The sequence below is a fragment of the Diabrotica undecimpunctata genome, unplaced genomic scaffold (genome assembly GCF_040954645.1).
Source record: "Diabrotica undecimpunctata isolate CICGRU unplaced genomic scaffold, icDiaUnde3 ctg00000625.1, whole genome shotgun sequence".
Taxonomy (NCBI): domain Eukaryota; kingdom Metazoa; phylum Arthropoda; class Insecta; order Coleoptera; family Chrysomelidae; genus Diabrotica; species Diabrotica undecimpunctata.
Genome location: NW_027311926.1, coordinates 64664 through 87526, shown reverse-complemented (window position 1 = coordinate 87526; position 22863 = coordinate 64664).

Genomic DNA, 22863 nt, shown 5'->3' with positions numbered 1-22863 from the left:
AATGCCCTCTCGTCGCCGAGTCTACGCCGAACGCCTACCTGCTAAACCAGACCCTCCTCTGTCATCCAGCGATCCGGAAGCGGAATGGCCGCTGTAAGGCCGGCATCACTTCCGAATCACTACCTTTATTCATTCATTCTCCATTCATACACATCCACACTCTATTCATCAGCAAGGAGGTTCCCTGTCTCGTTCCAGGTAGCGCGTAGAAGACACTCATCGCTCCTAGTTCGGCATTATTTCCAGATGGGCATTTCCTCCTTCCCCACAGTCTGACTCACGCATTCCAACTCACACAGTGTGACCCACTTTTCTAGCTTCACCTTTCAGCATCATTCACTCTTACCTTTAGCGTTGGTTTAGCAGTCTTTCTTCCTCTTCCTTTTTCTTGATTACTGCACGGATATAGCTGTGTATATTAGTCCAAACTAATTTATTTTCAATCATTCTCTCAATCATTTCTCTCACTGTAACAAAATTCACACCTGTCTCTCTCTCCATTCTGTTCCTTTCCACTATCCATCTGCTGCAATCTAACATCGTATGTGTCACAGTGTCCGAGTATCCACAGTATAGGCATTCATCTGTATCAGCCTTTCCGATCCTATAGAGGTAGGCCCTAAAACACCCGTGTCCTGTGAGCACCTGCGTCAGGAAATAATCCAGTCGCCTGTGGCCACAGTCCACCCAATCTCTTATGTTTGGGATCAGCATTTTCGTCCACTGTGCCACATCTTCCGTGTTGTTCCATTCTTCTTGCCATCTTTCAACTGACCTTTCACTTTCCTGTCCTTTCTCGGCCACAGTAAGGTTTCGACCTCTTCTCTCATACAGCTCTTTTCTTTCCACCGCCAAAACATGCAACGGAACACATCCAGTGATGGTCCATAAGGCTGCCGCAGACACAGTCCTGTAGGCGCATGCCACTCGCAACAGACTTGTTCTATCTACTCGTGTCATGAGACTCCTACAGGCAGTTATCTCTACGGCCTCGCTCCAGACTGGTGCCGCGTAGAGGACGATCGATTGTACAACACCGTGTAAGACCCTCCTCCTTTCGGATTTGGGTCCTCCAATGATCGGCATCACCCTCCCCAACGCAGCCGTACTATTCGCAGCCTTCCGGACCACCTCCCGCACGTGCTCTCCCCATTTTCCATTCTGGTGCAATGTCACTCCTAGATACTTTACATGTTTCTTAGGTGTTAGACATGCTCCCGCACATTTTAATTCAATATTTTGCCTATTCCTTGTCCCCTTCAGAATGATGGCTTCGGTTTTCTCTGTCGCAAGTTTCAGTCCGTGCTGCGTCATCCATTTCTTTACGACGCCGCCTGCGTTTCTAACCCGGTATTTGAGATCTGGCTCATCCCGAGCCACTACCAGTACAGCGAGGTCATCCGCGAATGCGAAGGGGGTTGTACCCTCTCCGTATTCACAGTGCATAACCCCGTCATATGCCAGATTCCATAGCGTCGGGCCCAAGACAGATCCCTGGGGTACCCCGGCCGTCACGTCCACGATCGTGCCCTTTTCCACCATAATCCTTCTTTCGGACAGATACTCCGCCAGCACATTCATCAGGTAACCAGGACATTCTCTCTCCTCCATTGCCTTCATTACCTCGTTCCACTGCAACGTATTGAATGCATTCTTAACATCAAACAACAGCAGAGCCGCCCAGCGATGTTCATCCCCTCTGTTGCGCAATGCTTCGAGTACACTCATGATTGCATCAATCGTGCTTTTCCCTTTACAAAAACCAAATTGCCTCCTTGATAAACCACCTGACCTCTCAATCATGTCGTCTATGCGTACTCGCAGCATCCTTTCATACAGCTTACTGATGCATGGAAGCAGACAGATGGGGCGATACTTTTTCCTAGCTTTGGGAAGCAGTATTAACCTCGATGTCCTCCAAGGCTCAGGAAAAGTTTGTGCTTCCAGCAGTGCATTCATATGTTCCAGAAGCCACGCAGGTTCCACCCGTCCTAGACCCTTCACCGCCTCAGGTGGTATCTGATCTAGTCCTGGGGACCTACGAGTCTTCAGTGAACCCAATGCCTCGATAAGTTCATCCATGGTAAAGGGTACAGCTCGCTCAGCTCCTTCATCCCTCCATACACCATGACATCTGCCGTCCGGAAAGAGCTCTCTTGTTACCTCAAGCTTCTTATCCATAGGCATTTCGTAAGGAGAATACGCATGGAACTTCTTCATGACGATCTTGTACCCCTGACCCCAGATGTCCTCATCCAGCTGTTCACACAACTCTTTCCAGTGCCTTCTTTTTTCTGTACGGATTTTCCTGTACAGTTCCCTCTTCCTTGCGCGGTACTCTTCCTCGATCTCCTCGATGATCTCAGGGTTGATTCCTGCTCTACCTCTTGCTCTTGTTAACCTTCTTCTCATCGCTATACACACATTTCTTAGTGCCTCGATGTTCGCATTCCACCAATATGGCATCCTGTTGACATCTTGGCGACCAATCTTGCTTCCCTTCATCGCTTCTTTAATGACTCTCTCCAGGCTTTCCACTGTCGGTGATTGACCCTGCATTATGCTCACTCTCCATTTAATTAGTTCCTCGTATACTTTCCAGTCATTCCCATCGCCGCATCTGCCCATCGACGTCCCGGATGCACGGACCGTGTTAGTGGTCCCCTTTCCAGTTATCGAGAACTCAATGTATTGATGTTCAGTTCTAGTGTAGTCTGGCAAAACCTTCCAACCTACTGCCTTCGCCGCTATTTCTTGTGTCGCCATGGTCACGTCGATGTACGTACCTGTACCTCTCCTAACAAACGTAGGTTCCAGACCTGTGTTCAGAATCACTAGGTCTAGAGCACCCACCCAGTCAGTTAGTATCCTGCCGCGAGCATCGGTGATGGGAGATCCCCAGTCCGCTGCTTTTGCGTTAAAATCTCCCAGCACTACGTATTCTCCTCCTGTGTTTCCCACTTCCTGCATGATCTCGTCTATCTTCATCTCGTACTCGCCCACCGTCACGTTTGGAGAAATATAACAGCAGACCAGTCGCACCCCCTCCATCCGAACAATCACATATCCATCTTTCGGCTTAATTTCATACACTCGCAGTTTCCTATTGTAGATTCGTACAGCAGCTCTCCCGGTCGTATCTACAAACCATCCTCTTCTTTTCACCGCTGTTGGATTTGGTTCCGCCGTCACCAGCACATCGATGTTCTTTTCTACTGCGGCAGTCTCAGCAAGATCATGTGCTAGTCTTGCCGTTCCCACATTAGTTTTGAGCACTCTCAGCTCTCGAGTCATGTTTTCTTTGTTTGCCATTTCTAAACCTTGGATTTCTTTCGCGCTCTCTTTTACACTCTCATACTCTTGGGACTAGTCCTCAGTTATTTCTATTTTCAACCAGTCGGTTGAACTTTGGGCATATTCTTGAATTTGCCACATGCCCATTCACGTCGCAGTTGAGGCATCTGGTTGTTTCTTCCTTGCATTCCAGCGCTATGTGACCCTCTTTGCCACATCGGAAGCAACATCCTCTTCTGTTCTACCCCTTGCAGTGCCATTGTTTGTGTCCAAAGGCAAGACATCTCAAGCATCTCGGTATTTCTAACCTTGATTTTATCACTCGGCAGGATGTGTAGTCTACTTTTATTCTTTTCATTTGCAAGATCTTTTCGGCAACATCTTCATCCACATCGATCACGGCACTCATCATCCCTCTTACTGCGCCTCGTGTCTCGGTCCAAATTTTTATAATGTCACAGACCCGCTCTTTTCCAGCTGCTTCCTCTGTGGCCTTTTGGATCTCTTCCTTTGTTGTATTGGGTGGGATTTCCTGTATTAAGAGTCTTTTCTTCACGATGCCTCCTTTTGCCACTGCTCTCGACACGCATGTATTATCAGAGAGAAGTTTCTTCACTTCCTCTGCCTTTTCCCGTCCTCCGACCAACTCCAGTAATATTCCTTGGTCTCTAGTCTGTCTGATCCTTTTAATGTCAATGTCCTTTCTTCCTGTCAGCTTGTTTTTTACCTCTGTCATTAAATCCACAAAGGATTTTTCTTTGGTTTTATTGATGATTACGACTCCATTTTGTTCTTTGGACTTGGTGTTGATATTGGTCCACCTTCTTGTTGTTTTTTTACCTAGGAGCGTGATCGTTACATCTCTTTCTCTTACAGCCCATTCCATAATTTTTCTCGATGTCTAAACTCCCAGTGCTGCCGGTGTGTGGATTCCCAGGTTTTCTCTTCCCAGCTCCTCCATCTTCTGTACCAGTTTCCTGCATGTTTTCAGGAACTTCACCGGCACAGGTTCTTCCTTTTTGTTTGGGAGAAGTTTAAATCCATACTTCTCCTTGTGGATCCACGTTCCATCTTTATGAACAGACATCGTGACTTTCGTAGTTCCCAGGCCGCCCTCCTCATCCACCGCCGCTGGAGCACCTGGTAGCTGCGGAAACATAGCTTTGGCCTTTTCCATGGCTTTGTTGTCCTCGTCATTGTTGGTGACAAAGACTGCCACGTCTCCTGTTAATTCTGAGATGTTACCTTCTTTCACTATAGTCCTAGTGAAGACCTCCTCTGGCCAGTCTTCATTTAGAAATTCTATTGTATCCTTCTCTTCCTTACATGTTGTCATCTTATTTGTGATAGCGTCTACCCTTCGTTTAATGGCTTCTGGATTCTCTAGATCCACTTGAACCCCCATTGTCTCCAACTTCTTAACTTTCAAGGGTTCCATGTTGATCTGCACGCCTCTGGATGTCATGCATACAGACTTTCTTGGAGCCTCTTCTTCATTATTTTCCTCCACTTTCTCGATATAATCGAGCATCCAATTTCTCAAGATGTCGACCTCCCTCTTTATGGATAGCCTTGTATTTGGCACCTTTCTCATAAGTTTCCCGAGTTCCGCTACGCTGTCCTGGAGACGCTCCAACTTTGATCTAGTTTTGTAGTTCAGTAGCTTCCCCTCTTCCTCTAAACTGGACGTTTCTGTCCTGTTGCTTGGTTTTCTTTTTCTTGACCTCCTTTTTTTCCATTCATCGTCAAAGCTGCATCTGCTGTCTGAGCTGCTTGCTGTTTCGTCTTCCTTTCTTTCGTTTTCTTTCCTTAAAATCTCCTTCCTCATTTTATTTTTTTCTTCCTTCTGCCTGTTTTCCCCTTTCTCTTTTTCTCCTCCCTTTATTTCTTCCTCTCTCTTGGTTTGCTGATTTTCCCTTTCTTCCCTACCCTTCCCGCTATTTCTGTTTGTTTTATTTCTATCTACAATTTCTTCCACTTCTCTTCTCCAGTTTTTCTTCCCTTGAGTTTCATCCCTTTCTTTCACTCCTCCTCTTCTACTTTCTTCTTCATCTCCACTGTTCCCTTTTCCGTCTCTTTTATTTTTCTTTTTCTTTCTCATCTTTCTTCCCACGAGTTGGGTCGTGCTGATCGGTCCAGTGGGGCAGTGCGCCCTTACCCCACCAAGGCTGTTCTCCCCTCAGGTTCGCCACCTCCCTTGGGCATCGCTTGTAGCCCACATTATTACCCCTGGGCCATGCACCTCTTTGGCACGATGGTGTTACACCTTGAGGTTAGGGAGGCGGTATATTAGGATTATGCATAGCCGCCTGCCCTATGCATATCCGTTTGTATGGATGTTAAGAATCTAAATTAATAAAAGTGTTATTGACTTGAAATTTGGTGGATGGCCGGAGATGAGCCACGGTGACCAATCCAGGCTCATCTGCGCTCATCCTACTGTAGGATGGGTTTTATTATATAGGAAGAAATGAAGATTTTTATTAAAGAAATGTGTTTGGATAATTTGGAAAAAAATGTAGTGTCTTGTGCACCCGGTACACAGACGCTGGACGTTAGTTGGATTGTACTTAGCTTTATCGGTCGTGCTCCCCGGGATATATCCCACAATAGAGGGACCAAGACTGATGACTAGCCTTTTCTACCACGGCGAGGTTATTTTATAGCCCAAGATGATTATCTCATTTTGACCTAATTTTCTCGCTACCATAGCTTCTTGGATTTCAACACTTCAAACTTTTATTTGGAAATCTTCGTTTTATTTTTCTAACTATCTGTTAATCCCTGGAGATGTCGATACTACCACATAAGCTTAACAATGTTGTCAATAGCCTTTTGAGGACCATCTACTTTGAGTAGTTTTTCTTTATCATACGGACTAGAAAATACTCATAACAAGTCTGGTTTTATTCTGGACTTCTTTCAGGATCTTGGCCAGTGTGGCATATAATAGTTCGTTTGCAAAGGGTCCATATAAGCCTGCATATAAGCATATCGATTTGCATTGGTATACCTGTAGGATATCCGGACAAATCACTAAATTTAGTAAATCCTTTACCATGTATTGTTTTTTATGGGGGATTTGGTTTATTATTGCATTCACTACAATGAGTACCACGTTTTCTGATAAAACTATACCATATGTACACATTTTTACACCTAGACTGTAATTTCTTCCCTGAATATTTATGAAAGAAGTGAATTGTATGCAATGCAGCCACTTCGATGTCGAATGGAAAAACGCCAGGATATGGAGGTATAATTTATCTACCTGGGTATGCAAGACCTAGACAATCGCCTTGTTGTTCTATGAATCGGGGCTTAAATGGACAGCAGTCTGTATGTACATTGATCTGTTTTTGAAAACAACGAATCGTCTTTAGGTGATGAGTTTTTAGCCATCGTAGGTTCGTAGTCGTAGGGATCTCTATACATTGTTTTATCGGATTTTGGTGTATATTTGCTAATTTTAAAACCTTTACCAGCCTTCTTGTATCTATACAAAGATTTTCTTTCTTTGATTTTAACTAATAGACTTTTCGTTTAGATTCATTTGGAAATGCGTCACTATAAGCTTGCCAAAACAGGACATCCTGATGTAGACATCTATTGGGAGATGTTATATAAATTTGCCTCTTAAAAATTGTGTCGTGAGAACATTTTCTTCATCTTCAGTTGAATCAGTTATGCTGGTAGCATCTTTGTGTAAATCTTTAAAAAAATGTGAAATTTATTCAAAGCTTCTTCAGCTTACTCAGGATACAGAGAAAACAGGCAAAAAAGAGACTTTCCATTTTTTATAATGGTAAATTTTGGGCAATTAGATGATTAAAATCAGTTTCCCATACATCGAGGGGAGCATTATCTAAAAAATTGAATGTTACACATTTTTCATCAAAATTATCATCATTGTTGTTGTATTTTAGATCAAAAGTCATATTATCCATAAAAACTGTAACAAAATGAGATTTTCTGTTGCTATTTTATCCATTTCCTTAACCAAATTTCAAATTTTAATATATATGAGATCTTAACGGAATTTTTCATATATTGTCATTTTGACAGTTTTGTTATATAAATAATCAACTGGATGCATTTTCATGAAAAAGGTACTTGGGAGCACCGTAAACAAACCCACAAACTGGCACATATACAAAACGTGATTAAAATGTTCATAGGTAATTGTCAAAAACACTATAATCCCGGTTCTTATCTTACCGTTGATAATTAGTGTCATTGCGTGATATGCTTTCGATGTGGAAATAATTTCGTCTTCACTTAAATCAGTTGTACTGGAAGTAAATTATTTAAACAGATTAGCAATAAAGTTTGTTGCACTACTAATTTCTACATCCGACAGCATCCAATTATGTGGTAACATCTTTTTGTAAGTCTTTACAGAAATATCCAATTTATTCAGATCTTCTTCAGCTTGCTATTATTCATGATCTATTAAATAATGAAAAGTGATTTTCTGTTGCTATTTTGTTCATTTTTACCTTAAAAATTGGATATTTATAAGATCTTAACGGAAAATTTTGATATACAAACTAAATGTCATAATAATACCAAGTCACCTAGGATTCGATAACATGGAAAGAGTCCCACCAGAGCTCAATCTGGGATGAGTGAATTTTCCCCTTAGAGCGAGTGCGAGCCGTATGGCTAAATCTGGATAAGATGTACCTATGCTTCGTTCACACCTTAATACTAAAAATTTGTTTAAGGCATTAAACACCTATGCATGATCCGCGCTTAGCTACTCATTTGGTATTGTTAAGTGGACAAAAACGGATATAGAAAATCTTCAAAGATAAGTACGAACACACCTCACAAAGGCACAAAAACACCATCCACGAAGTGCAGTAGAAAGAACAAGATTACCGCGGTATTTAGGAGGACGAAGACTTATGGATATAAGTGAGCAACTAGAAAAACACATTACTAATTTAAGAACTTATTTTCAGGTGCGGGCTGAGACATCTACTTTACATCGCGCGATTTGTGCAGTAGATAATACAACACCGATCAAACTGAGGGAACCAGAAATGCGCATAAACCATCTTACTAAAAACGAAAAAATGCGCACCTGGATGGGTAAACCTCTTCACGGGCGACATCCTAATGATGTCAGTCAAGACCACGTCGACAATAAAGCAAGCGTCGAACTATTTTCTGATATCAGGAAAGTTGTTCCCTGAAACAGAGATTTCATTACTCGCCATTCAGGATCAGGTTATACCAACCAAAAATTACCTGAAATATATCGTCAAAGACCCTCAGGTCCAAAATGACAAATGCCGATATGGATGTCAGGCTCAAGAAACCATCCAACACATTACCGTGGGTTGCCAGGCATTTGCTGCAACTGAATATAAGGAACGGCACGACTTAATAGGAAAGATCCTTTATAAAGAGATAGCCATCAAACTGGAACTTCTCCAAGCAAACCATCTCCCATATTATCAATACGTTCCTGAAAGTATACTTGAGAATAATAACAACAAGCTCTACTGGGACCGCCCTGTGCTCACAGACCAAACAGTGGTACATAATAGACCAGATCTCATACTAGTTAATAAACTAAAGAGACAAACAACACTAATTGACGTGGCGATACCCAACAACAATAATCTTCGTGTTAAACAAAACGAAAAGATCGCCAAGTACAGGGATCTGGAAATTCAAATACGAAGACAGTGGAGAATGGAAAGTACCCAGACAATACCTATTATTCTCTCTACTACTGGAGTCATTTCGAAGAACCTCCTAGAAAACATAAGAAAGCTAGGTCTGAATGAACATCTCTACAAGATCATGCAGAAAGCTGTACTTCTCTCAAGGTCCAGATATGTACAACAATTTTTGGGAGATACTCCAGTTGCCAAGTCACCTAGTGCTCGATAACATGGAAAGACTCCCACCAGAGCTCAATCCTTTTGATACCGTAGGTATCTGGGATGAGTGAATTTTCCCCTTAGAGGGAGTGAGAGCCGAATGGCTAAATCTGGGAGATGTACCTATAACTTCTTACGTGCTTACGAGCACACACTCTTTTTTTGAAAACAATTAAATACATAACAAAACAGAAAGAATTTTAATAAAACAAATAATACAAAATAATACAAAATGAATAATGAATATAAATAATATAAACGATTCTATCTTCGAATGATTTACTTACATTATTTAACATAGCAGGAGTTATTGAAGCAAACGCGTTTGTAATTCTTAATTTCATTTCATCTCTAGTAGTAGGAGGTGTAGCATATAAAATATTTTTAATATAACCCCACTTATAAAAATCCATCTTGGTTAGTCCTGGTGACCTAGGGGGCCAATTATATAAACCAACTCTACCTATCCGTCTGTTTGTAAATTTTCTGTTAAGGTAGGTCCTAAGATTACGTAAGAAATGAGCAGGAGCTCCGTCCAACTGGAGACACATTTTTGTTCGTAGACTAAGTGGAAGGTTCTCAAGCAGTGTCCAAAAATCTTGTTTTAAAAAATTTAGGAAATTTGTCCCATTGAGATGTCCATCAAAAAAATACGGGCCGATAACGTACTCGCCCATAATGCTGCCACAAAGATTAACACTCCATCGGTGTTGGCGATCAACAGTACGAGATAAATGTTTATTTTCTGTGTCATAATAATAAAAATTATGTCTATTTACTAGGCCATTATTATGAAAAGTCGATTCGTCTGTAAATAATACATTTCTAAAAAAATCATGATCCTCTCCAACTTTATCTAATAGAAAGCAGAACATAAGTTCGTTAACGTTGTCAAGAATAACTGGTTTATTTTTGTTTACCTTTTCGTTTAACACCTTTTCGTTTAACATTACCAGTAGCACGGAATATATTAAGCAATCTCTCAAAAACTTCCTTGTGTGGGTGTCTTCTATTAGGATACTTTTGAGCATAAACTTTAGAAGCTAAGAGACAATTTCCTAAACATTCTCCAATGCAAAGTACCATGTCAACTCTTTTATGGCTAGCGTAATTCTTCATTTTTAGGAATAATGAAAGCTAAATATTACACACGAATGTTTATATTTTGACAACTACCAGACCGTAATGTCAAAAAATGACAATGTCATACAATGACATTAGCTAACTATATCTTTTGTTTTAAAATCAATATACCCATGAAGAGTTTAAATAATTGTAAATTACGCAAAAACTATGAGACTTAAGTATAGGACATCTTTATACCGTTCAAAAGAGGAAACTTTTTTTAGTATTACGTGTTTGGGACTTTTCATTTTGTATAATATAGGATTTTTAGGTCAGTTTTGCAACAGTGTGTAGTTGCAACCTGTAAAACTAATGGACTCGCCGAGTGGCAATGTACATGTACAAGGGGAGTAAAGTTGTAGAGAGAAGTTGTTATAATGGCGGAAATAACATAGCATTGTAAATTTGTTTGGTTAAATAAAAATTTGGAAATATCAGTTAGGATATTAATTTTTGCACAGAAAACCTACGTTAAGAAAAGTTAAAGTTCTTAGCACAATCATTTTGATTAATTAATATCCATGGTGTTCCATTTAAAATAAGCCTTATATTAGATATTGAATAATCCAAAATTGTAACTAAGTTTTTAACACCCTGTAAATAAATGTTTAATAATGAATAATGGAATAAATTTAACCATTACCCAACTATTTCTCTGTAAGAGAAAATTTGTTATAATTCCTTAAACAAGTCGAGAATTAGTCTTCTTTAAAAAAATTTTTTTGCTTATAATGTAGTAAGTTGTGGTTTATTTTATATTATTTGTTTTATTAAAATTCTTTCTAATTCGTTGTGCATTAGCAAGTAAAAGTATAAAGTATACATATTTGTTTACAACTACATTGGTTTCATTTATAACAAATATGTCAAAAGGATGGGTTTAAAAATCGAGAGCAACAACTGTAAATATTTTGAAATCGAAAAGAAAATTTTAATTTACGCAAAATCTATCACTCCTAGTTATAGGACATCCATATATCATTCGAAAGTGGAAAATTTTTTTAACATAATCATTTATTAATAGATAGGGTGTTCTAATTAAAATAAGCCTTATATTACATATTGAATAATCCAATAATGAAACTACAAATTTTGAACACCCTGTAAATAAATGTTAAATAGTTAATCATGAAATACATTTAACCAATATCCAACTATGTAGAGGTATAACCAATTTTATTAGAATTTCTTAAATAAGTTAGGAATGAGTATTCGTTTAAAGCTTTACATTTTAAGAATATTCCACATAACTCAGAACACTCTGTACATAGGTATAGGAAAGTCTTATAAAACTATACCTAATTTTTTGCTGACAATTAGAAAATGTAATAAAATATAGGGTATCCCATAAGAAAAAATATAACTTTGATACGCCGCACTTTATTGGGACTCCCTGTATATTTCAAAACAATTCTAAAATGTAGCCCTTATCAACCTTCAAACTATAAATTTTAAATTTTTTTAAAATCTTTTACCGTTTCGCTGTAATCTTCTGTCCCGTTAGTGGTGACTCACCCTGTATAAACTAAAATTAAAAATCTTCTAAAAATTGTGTTTTTGTACAAAAATTAATCAGAAAAATCCTAGAACTATTAACGTTTAAAATATGCTTAACAAATCCACTAACCTTAGTTTTTTGTTTTGCCAAGCAGCGTCTGCCTTCGTTAATATGTCGATGGAGTCATTGTATAATCATTCCGACAATCTTTTTAGAGTTGTCTAAATTATATTATTGGACGCCCTTTTTAAATAAAAATAATGAGGCTTTTTCTAGTTTCTTCTTGTCTTATTTTCACTAGAATTTTAAAATTTGCAGCTATGGCTCCAGTATTGGTTTAGTAAATGCCAATCGATCTGTAAAAAAATCAGTTTTTAACATCTCGCTTATGCCAGGAAATTATTACAAATTCTTACCTTATTGGCAATATAGATTCTTTTAGTATTCTTGCTTAAGACCACAAACTATACAGAATTGTTTCTTCTTTTACGATGATGTCTTCTAGTGATGTCGGCCACATTAACCCATCTTATCCTACTCATAGCAGCTCGAAATAGATCGGCTGACGTTAGACCAGTCCATTTTCTAAGACAGAACATCTTCCAAAAACCGTTAAAAAAGCTTTTGCGATATAATATCTGTCATCCATTCTTGCTTGTTTTCTTTTTTTGATTTAAGATTTTCATGTGAACGTATGGTAATAGATGTTTTCATTTTGTTTCACTATTCTATGCTGCTACACACACACACGTAGTGATCAACCCTGCCCCTAGGAACATGTGTATACCAATGTAAGAATGGGATCCACATGTCCGAAGATCAAACCGGTCACACTTCGCTAGTCGAAGTGGTACCTATCTGACCCCCAGGCTTTTCCACCACCCCTCCTCATCGTGTGACTTACGTGAGGAGGCTTATGATCTGAAATTTACATAAGATGCCCTGGGTAATAGGACATCCTCGGTTTTTAGTGAATGTGGTTATGCCACCTAACTGTAGGGGTAGCCACATCTAGGCTTTTCTCTCTATTTACTTTATTGACTCTATTGATTTTACTCTAGCTTTACATCAGTACTTGAGTCCCTAAAAAAAAAGAAAAAAGAGCGTGTGTTCCGACCATAGGGCCATCAGCCTGAGCTGATGACTCTATGTCCGGAAAAGAGTGTGTGCTCGGTCACTCAGCCGCCGATTTGGCGGTATATAGAAGGTATATAGAAGGCCTGACGGGCCCCTTCTATGTTTGCTATATAAGGTAAATTTACGTGAAACGGTTTAATGAAAAGTATGAATATATCAATATGAATTTACGTTATTTAATCAGAAAACACTTTTTTTTTTGTGGACTTCCTTGTGGCTTCGGGACTATAAAATGCCTGGGCAACAATTCTTTCCTTTTTTCCTTAATCCTATTTGTGTGCATGTATTGGGGTGTGCATTCCCAAGTGTATAATGCTCTCACACACCCCGGTGTATATTGGACTTATAATTACCTAAAAACCTAAAAAGAAAAGCGTACCCTCTCGCCAGAGTTTTTTTGATGTGTTTTCTGAATGACTGCATTTCTTTGTTCGTTCTTCTTGCAACCATCTCATTCTTTATTTATTCGTTCTAGTTCTCCCTATATCGAGCTATCTGTTGTTTTGGTCTTCTATGTACCGTCCTTATGTTTTCATTGTAGTTAGTCAGCTCTCTTAACATTCTGCTTGGGTGGTTTCTTAGTCCGTTGAAAATTTCATATGCTCTCTCGTCTAGCGTGCGTAGGATTCTTGTTTGTCCTGAGTCTCTATATACGTATCTCAAGGGTACGTACCTTGGTATCTTGAGGGCATCTCTGACTATTTGATTCTGAGTGGTCTGTATCTTTTTCCTGTTTGTTTTACAGGTGTGTCCCCACGCTGCGGATGCATATGTTAGGACTGGCAGGATAATACTATTCGCAACCCTGATTTTGGTTTTAAATCGTAGTTTACTTTTCCTTCCTATAAGTGTTGAGAGCTAACTTTTCAACGCTTTGGCTTTGAGTACTTGCTGATTGATGTGCTCAGTGAACGTTAGCTTCTTGTCTAGATGTACCCCTAGGTATTTAGCCTGGTTGGTCCAGTCTACTGGGGTGTTTTCGATTGTAATTTCGCGATTTGGTACACTTCTTCTGTGACTAAACATTACAGCCTGTGTTTTGTCTGGATTTAGGGCTATTTTCCATTTCATGCACCATCTTTGGAATCTGTTTAGTGCTCTTTGCAGATGATTAGCTGCATGATCCGGGTTTCTCCAGCTAACAGCTATTGCTGTGTCATCAGCGTAAAGACTCAACAGAGAGCCTGGCTCTTTTGGCGTGTCGGCCGTATAGATGGTGTACAGGTAAGGCGACAGCACCGCTCCCTGAGGCACACCCGCCTCCAGGGTCCCGACTTCGGATAGGGTTGCCCCTATTCGAACTCTGAACCTTCTGTTGGCAAGATATGACGCAAGGAGGCATGTCATCGCCTCACTGTAACCAAATTCATTCATTTTATAGATGAGTCCATGGTGCCAGACTCTGTCGAAGGCTTTGCTGACGTCCAGAAAAGCTGTAACTGTGTACATTTTTTCATTAAATCCTTTGGTGATAAATTCTGTAAGTCGTAGTACCTGTAATTCACAGGAGTGTTCGCTACTGAACCCGAATTGAGCCTCTGGTATGGTTCCTAGCATTTGTGATTCTTCATTGAGTCTTTTTAGTATGACTCTTTCCGCTGTCTTGCTTATAGATGATAATAAGCTGATAGGTCTGTAATTTTGCGGAAATGTGCCGGTTTTACCAGGTTTTGCAATCATTATTACGTGTGCCTCTTTCCACCTATCTGGGAAATATCGTAGTTTTAGCATGCTGTTTATTATGTTAGTGATATAAACAACAGCTTTTGTTGGTAGATTTTTCAGCGCCCTATTTGTGATGTTGTCGGGTCCTGGGGCTTTTTTGGCATTTGTCATTTTTATAAGTTCCTTTATTTCTTCGGGAGATGTATGTGTAATACCTATTCTGCCCTTTTTCCTTCTAAGTCTTCTCGCTGCTCTTTCTACCTCTTCCTCAAAGTCTATGTCATCGTCGGGGTGTTCGTTGTTTCTACACGCCCTTTCTAATTCGTCCTTCATGACTTCGGCTTTGTCGATTTCCGTAAGGACAATCCCGTTTACTCCGTGTAGGGGAGGTATGGGTTTCTTGTCCTTTCGGAGAATTTTAGATAACTTCCAGAAGGCGGATTTGTTAGGATTTAGCTCATCGATATAGGAGACCCAGCTTTAATTTCTATGATTTTGAAGTTGTTTTTTCACTTCCCTGTCTAGCTCATTTGCAATCCTTTTGTCTTCTACCGTTCTTGTGCGGTAGGCTCTTCTTCTTTTCCGGTTTTTCTCTTTGATTAGGTTTTGAAGTTCTATACTTATATCCCTGAATCTTCCTCCTTGTTGTCTTGTGATTGTTTCGGTTTTGGAGCTGGCATCGATAGCATTGTTTATTGCTTGTTCTAGTTTTATTACACTATCTTCTAGTTCTGTAATATTATTAATTGTTGGGATGTTACCGATGTTCTCGCTCACAATTCTTCTGAAGTTTGGCCAACTTGTCTTCTTTCTATTGTGGGGCTGCAAATAGTTCAATTCTGTTGCGCCCAGGGTCAGGACGATTAGGTTATGTGTCGAATCGCCTTCATTTAGAGAGTGTATCTCGTATTGTTGACCCACGTTGTGTAGGATTGCAATGTTAAGATACGTAGGGAGTTCTCCGTGGAAACATGTCGGTTCTGTTGGTCCGATGACATATGTGTTCGGTCTGTTCTCTAGATGGTTGCAGAGATATCTTTCGTTTCGGTTGGTCGTCCTGTCAAACCAATTGGGAGATCTAGCATTTAGGTCTCCAATAATTATAGTTGGCTCTTCTGAGTTCAGTATTAGGCTCAAATCTTCGTTGAAAATCGGATCATGTGGTCTGACGTAAGCTGACACTATTTTTAGTGTTTCGTTGTTGGCCTTAAGTCGAATAATTGTGGCTTCCATTGTCACCAGTCCGTCTTCCTACCGGTCTTGTTGGGGCAGGTGTTTTCTTTTTGGGGGCCTTAGAGCATCCTCTATAATTTGCTGTGTGCGCTTCACCACAGTTTGCACATTTGGGGTCGGTTTCCCGGCTTTTCTCACAGTCGTTACTGATGTGGTTTTCTCCGCATTTTACACATCTGGATCCGCAATGGCAAGCCTTTAAGCTGTGATAGAACCCTTGACAGTTATAATACTGTAGGGTGTCTTTTGTGATTTTGAATTCATCCTCCACATAGATGCGCATGTAGCATATATCAGATATTTTTTTGATTTTTGCAACGTCTTCCTCTTTGAGGGTGACGATGAAATGTGGCAGTACTTTTTTATCAGCTTTTTTGGAGATCATATTGATCACCCTTGTTGCTTCTATTCCTTCATTATATAGTTCGTCTTTAATTGCTACTGTGCTAGTAGTAGCAGATAGCCCTTTTATAATGACTCTTTTTAGTTTATTGCTATCTATGGGATGTGCGATGAATTCTACTTTTGGAGTGTGTTCTTCTAGGATATGTACCATTCCTAGGTAATATTTTCTAGTTTTTGTGTTAATAACAATCGATCTGCCTGATCGTGCAAACTTATTGACTGATATTATGCCTTGGTTGGCTGATCTCTGCAGGATTTTTTGGTGTTCTCCTACAGTTTTTAGAATTATCGCCGATGGTTTCGGCTCTTTTACTATTGGCTCTTTTACTGGAGGCTCCTCGCTTGTTTGCGGTGAGTCTTTTGGTACGGCGTTTTCTTTTTCAACTTGGCTATTTTTGCTCAAGTTATTTTGGGCAGTTTTCTTTTTCTGGCTTCTTTCATGAGCCTCTTTCGCAGCCTTGTTAAATTCGATTTCTTTCTGCTGATTTATTATCTGCGTCTGCTTTTTGGCGACGCTTATTTTTGTTTTCACACTACTGTCTGATTTCTGAGCCTGTCTTTTTTCCTTTTTTGTTTTGGACTTGTGTCCAACCTGCAGGTCCTTTGGTTGTTATGATTCTTTCCGGCTCTTTAGGCTTGCCCTTGCTACCGGATGGCTTTGCGGGGGGAGGTGAACCGATTCCTAGTTCAACTAGCTTTACAACTTGACTCTTCTTTCTCCTTGGCTGCTGTTAATGCCATTATATGTTGTACAAGTTTTTGTATCTCCTTGTCCTTTTCCTTATTTTCGTTTCTCAGCTCAGTCATCTGAGCGAGAAGGTCTTGAATTTGTTTATTCGCCTTTTCCTCACGGATACGGCTTTCTTCTTTTAGGGATTTGATCTATTCCGTCAGTACATTGACCGACCTTAAAAGCTCATTGGCCTTTTCCCTTTCCGCCATTTCTCTGGCCTTTTTCTTTACTTCTTCGTCTTCCGGAGAGTCTTCTTTGGGCCTAACCCTTTTCATTTTCTTGCCGATTTCGGGCTCGGCTTCATTTTTGGAAACGTTGTCCACGACGGGTGGTGTCTCTACTACAGTTGGGGGCAGGGCTTCGCGCGATTCTGCGGCTGGGCTCGGCTCTTCGTCGATGGCGTCCATCGTATTAACATCGTCATCGGTGTCGATTTCGCTTTTTTCTTTCTCCGACTCGGGCAGATAGGAGTCATCGTCAGAAGATATCACGATTTCTATGTCATTGATCGCGGGATTAGTCGATTTAATAAATTTATTATATAGCTCAATCGAGCTGTCAACAGAGGGGTTTGATGATTTGGCTAAATCATTCTCTTCTTCTTCTTTTGCGTGACAACACTTTCTGGGGGGGGGGGGGAATATCACTCATATTGCCGTAAGGCAGTGAACAAATAGTTCATAAGATATAAGAAAATTCTACTTAGACGACTCTGTTTTTTTTCCACCGACTGACCGCTGTCAGTACAGCTTACTGGGTGCCGTCCCAGGTACCTCGCGGTAGTTTACTCCCTGTATTCACAGTGAGGGATCCTCTTCCTGTTTCTCACACCTCAGGAGCAGGGGCCGTTTCTGTCCGACCTTGTCAAATGTCAAGGCCTTACAGTGTCATCCCTGACGACACACTGAGGTGATCCCGAATTCTTCGCAAATGCAAAGCTATTATAGCCTCCGCGAGGAGCCTATAAAAACAGCTCTATGCTGCTACTAATGTTTTCAATTACTCTCGCAAAATTCTTATTGAGCTTTGTGTTTACTTTTTTCAGGAAGTTGTTTTCTCTCAGTAGATTTTGGGCATCATTTTCTTGTGAATTATTTTGAATTTTATGTTGATATTTTAAACTAATAAACTATGATACGAGAAGACATCTTTTTTTTTCTATTGATATAATCAACATTAAAGTCTGTGTATAAAGCCTTCCTGGATGTAATTTTAAAAATAGACTCGTTACAACCATATACATGTCTTGGCAAAATTAGATCACTGTTTTTCCTCTTTCGTTTTCTGTGAAAACTCTCGACTGCTTTGCCCTATTTTGGCGTTTAAATCGCCCAAGATAATAGTTAGTTTTTTTTTAGTTTTAGGGAATCTTCTGATGTTTTATAAAATTTTCTATTTCTTTTGCAGTAGATTGGATGTCAGTGCGTAGACTTAAATAATGTTTCCATTGTTATTTCTTGTTAAGTCATCTCCTGAATAAATGATATGGTCTTCATGTATAATAATTACTTCAGAATTTAGCCATCTAACTTGTATGCATTGCATAAAATGATTTGCTATCTTGTCTGCTTGGTACATGCTTCAAATGTTCCACTTATTGATCGCTATTACTTTAGGGACATTTATTGGCTGACCGAGGGTCTAGGGGGAGTCTTATCATCCTCTTCCAATTAAAAAGTACCCAGGACTGATCGCCATTTCTATTGGATTTTTAGCCATTGTGGTGTTCTGGACATATCCTTACGGATCTTTGATGTGGTAGTTGTCTCGTAGCTTTCAACAATTCGATGCGGTTAAAAAATGTAGTTCTTCTGTCTTTGGATTCAATTTGTCAGTTTGGGAGTAATAAAGTGCCCTTCCACTGACAGTTCTTCCATCTGTAGCTGTTAACAAACAAGTGGGAGAATACTTATACCAATAATCATTTGGTTACTAGAGTTTGTAGTAGAAGGAAATATGACCCTTCTACCTCGGAAACCTAATAGTCGTTCGGTGTTGAAAGAAACAGGAGTTAGCTAAAAGATTGATAGGACAGATTAAAGACATTTTACTCAAGACAAGTTGAAAAAGAGTAAAATGTAAACACCCTCATGGTCTGCAAGGTGCGTTCCATAAACGTATGAGTATTGATACACTTTGTGTTGCCGCTCATACTTTGGGGTGTAGACTACAGATTGTATGGCTCGTCCAGCATGCCATAGCATGGATGGTGCACGACATTTTACTATGTAGATACCTTAACTCCATGGCCTGATCTGACAGAGTTACTCCTGATACAAACAACAAGATCAGCAATGCCATCACAGCATCGTAATACTATTTTTTGTAACGGCTTGGCGAGTGAATTATAATTGGTGAAAATATGATTTTTTTTGAACCTATTCTCTATCCTTCCATTGTTGGATGTAGGTCTCCCCCAGTTCTCTCCATCTTTCTGTTAGTTATATACCTTGCTTCGTAAGTATGGAGGGATTGTTTGATTTTTTAGAACGTAAGAAAATTTGCCGAACGCTGCCCATCCCATTCTTACATGTCTCGATATTTCGGCTGTTTGATTTTCTCTGTTAGCTCTGATTGCTTGTCCTAAATAGATATACTTATTTACCTGTTCTATTTTTTCTGTTTGTATTTTTAGTGCCTCTTGGTCTTCCGTGTTTGTCATTACTTTTGTTTTGTTGAAGTTAATTTTTAGGCCTTTTTGCAGTGATTTTTCATGAAGTTCATTCAGCATTAATTCCAGTTCTTGTTGTTCCGAGGAGATCAGGAGTATATCATCCGCATATCTAAGGTGATTTAGGTACTTTCCGTTAATACATATTCCTCTGTTTTCCCAATCTGTTGATTTTATTATATTTTCGAGGGTCAAGGTAAACAGTTTAGGTGAAATTATATTGCCTTGTCGGACTCCTCGTTTAACTTTTATATTATCCGTTATTAATTCGTCGTCCAGAATTACGGTCATGGTTGCGTTTTGGTAAATATCATGTATCAATTGTGGTTATCTTGAATCTATGCACTATTGACCAGAGCTTCTTCCACCGCCCATTGTTAAATTCTGTCGAAAGCCTTATTAATTGGTTTTCTCAATTAACATTTTAAGCGCATGTAGATGGTCGGTTGTGCTGTATCCTTTCCTGAATCCGGCCTGTTCCACTGGTTGGTACTTATCAAGTTTATAGGTTAGTCGGTTGTTTATTATTCTTGTGGTTTTATATAGTTGTGACAAAAGGAAAATAGGACGGTAGTTGTTTAGGTCTGTTCGGTCTCCTTTCTTATGTATTAAGATTGTGTTGGCATTTCTCGATTATTTAGGAATTTTATCTACAAACAGACATTTGTTGAACAGTATTTTTAGCATTTTTTTTTATCGTGTCTCCTCCTTCTTTTAGCAGTTCCGCCAGTATTTTGTCCTTACCGGCCGCTTTATTTCTTTTCATGTCGTTTATGGATTGTTCGATTTCATCTTCAGTTATTTCTGGTAATATCTCTGAGCTAACATTTTGTATTTTCCTCGAGAGATTCTGTTTAGATGATAGTGGTGGGTCATTTTTAGAACTCTATAGGTCTGTGTAATATATTTCTATGATTTTTACTATTTCTCCTAGATCTCTTTCTTCATTGTTCCCAGCTTTAAGCATGATTAGTTTTCTTTTTCCTATATTTATCTTCATTGTTTTTAAACTTTTGTTCTCTATGATTTTCTTAATGCGATCTTCTTGGTATTTCTTTAAATCTTCCTTTATCTGTTTCTTATGGTTTTGTTCAGTTCGGTGAACTCAACTGGATTTCTTTTGTTATCATTCAGGAGTTGTCGTCGTTTTTTTTAGCATATCTTGTGATTTAGTGCTAATTTTTGTTGTTTTCGCTTCGAAAAATTTGTGTTATAAAAAGTTGTTTTTATAATTAAAAACTATGGTTTAATATGCAGTTACATTCTAGCTGAACAAACATTTTTTGATTTTTTTTTAATTTACCGATACCTAACATCAATTTTATGTATTAAAAATATAAAATCTTTTATTATTAATTTTTATTATTAATTTTATTCTTCATAAAAATCTCTGCATAGTCTAAGAAGCAACTATTAGATTAAAATTATCTTGAGATTCTATCAGACACAATCTTATATGAATAAAAAATATAATTTTTTTTTTCAGGACTTCAGTAAAGCAACTTTTTCTTTTATAATATCGAAAATTGTCATAATTAAAGGTTGTTTGAAATGGCCAGTTTTTCTCATATTACAGATAATTTTTATTTATTACAAACATGATAACTCTTTCGTTCCGATAAAAAAGGATAGAAAATTTTCACAAAAGAAAATACATTAATAATCTAATCAACATTGAAAACATTTTTGTTCTATCGGAACGGACGAGTTCCGAACGTTCGTTTTTGTAATAAATAAAAATGATATTCGGTGTCGGTACTTTGCCAAAAAATTTGCAATTGCAATTTTTTCAGAAATATTAAAACAAAATTTTTACCTCCAAATAACTTCTCACAACAATAATTTTTGATATTGTGAAATATAAAGGTATATAAAGCTCCTGAGCGCAATACATATGTTTGACATGCTATAAGATTGATAAAATTAGAAATCTGATGGTTGCATATTAAGATTTATACTATGCACAACATTTTGTAAGGAATAACTTTTTTGCGTAATGTAGAAGTTGAAATGTAGAGTATAAAACAATACAAAAAGACCAATCCAGAAATTCATCCAGAAATCAATGTTTTTGTATAAGTATATTTGAATAAACTATCAAAATGCTAAAATAAATATTTGGCTCATAACTTATATACTTGTCGATTTAGAGATTTGACGTCAACAGACAACTTTTTTAAAAGAAAATGGTACCAAAAATGAGATATAAATTAAAATCGGATGTAAACAAAAAAGTTATTCTAAAAATCAACAAAATCGCTGCTTTTGAATATTGTTAATAATTTGTTTATTATTTATGGAAATTTGTTTTACAGTATGTTTCAAAAAATTGCTTAAACCATTTTAGACCATAATTTTCTTATAATACAATATTTAAAAATATTTTTTATACTATAAATACTATAAAACTGATTTATTTAAATTTAATAAAAGTATTAGGAAGCATTGTTTATAAATAACAATTTAATACTGTTGTGTGTGAAATAAATAAAAAAATAACAATAAAAAGCGACCTAAGAAAAGGTTTACACATCCCGTAGTTATTATCTGCTTTGTTTTCTATAATTTTAAAATAAAAATACGATAAATAATATTATTTTCACGTTATATTTCAGTTTAAAAAAAGAAAAAGAACAAATTTAGTCCAGTAGAACCCGAGGTATGCTATTTTTCCGAGCTCTCTATCTTGAAACTATGTGGGGATTTTTGAAGAGCGCGGCTGGAAATTTATTTGGTTTGGATTGGAAATGTGTAGGAATTATATGGGTTTAATTGTTTTTATTTGAATATTAAATAAGTATAAAGTATTATGGGGTTGTAGATTAATATAAATAATTTAAGAATATTATTGGGTTTTAAATTAGATTAAAAGTCTGTCAAAATTGAAAATAATTTTAATTACGGTAAAATTATTTATAATTGAATTTTAAATAATCTTAATACTTTATCAGGTTTAATTTAATATTTAAATTAGAAAATGGTAAATGTAAAAATTAAAAATAGTTTTTTTGACAGTTAAATTAAAATAAACGAATAAAAAATACAATATAAATATTTTAAGTGTCAAAAAGCGAGAAACAAAATTAACGTCGTCCAATACTGTTATTTTAAAATGTACCCTAAATATTTATTTTAAACGATCATTAAAATATAGCGTGGGTAAATTATTCGAAAAATCGAAACAGGATGCCAAAATAAATATATT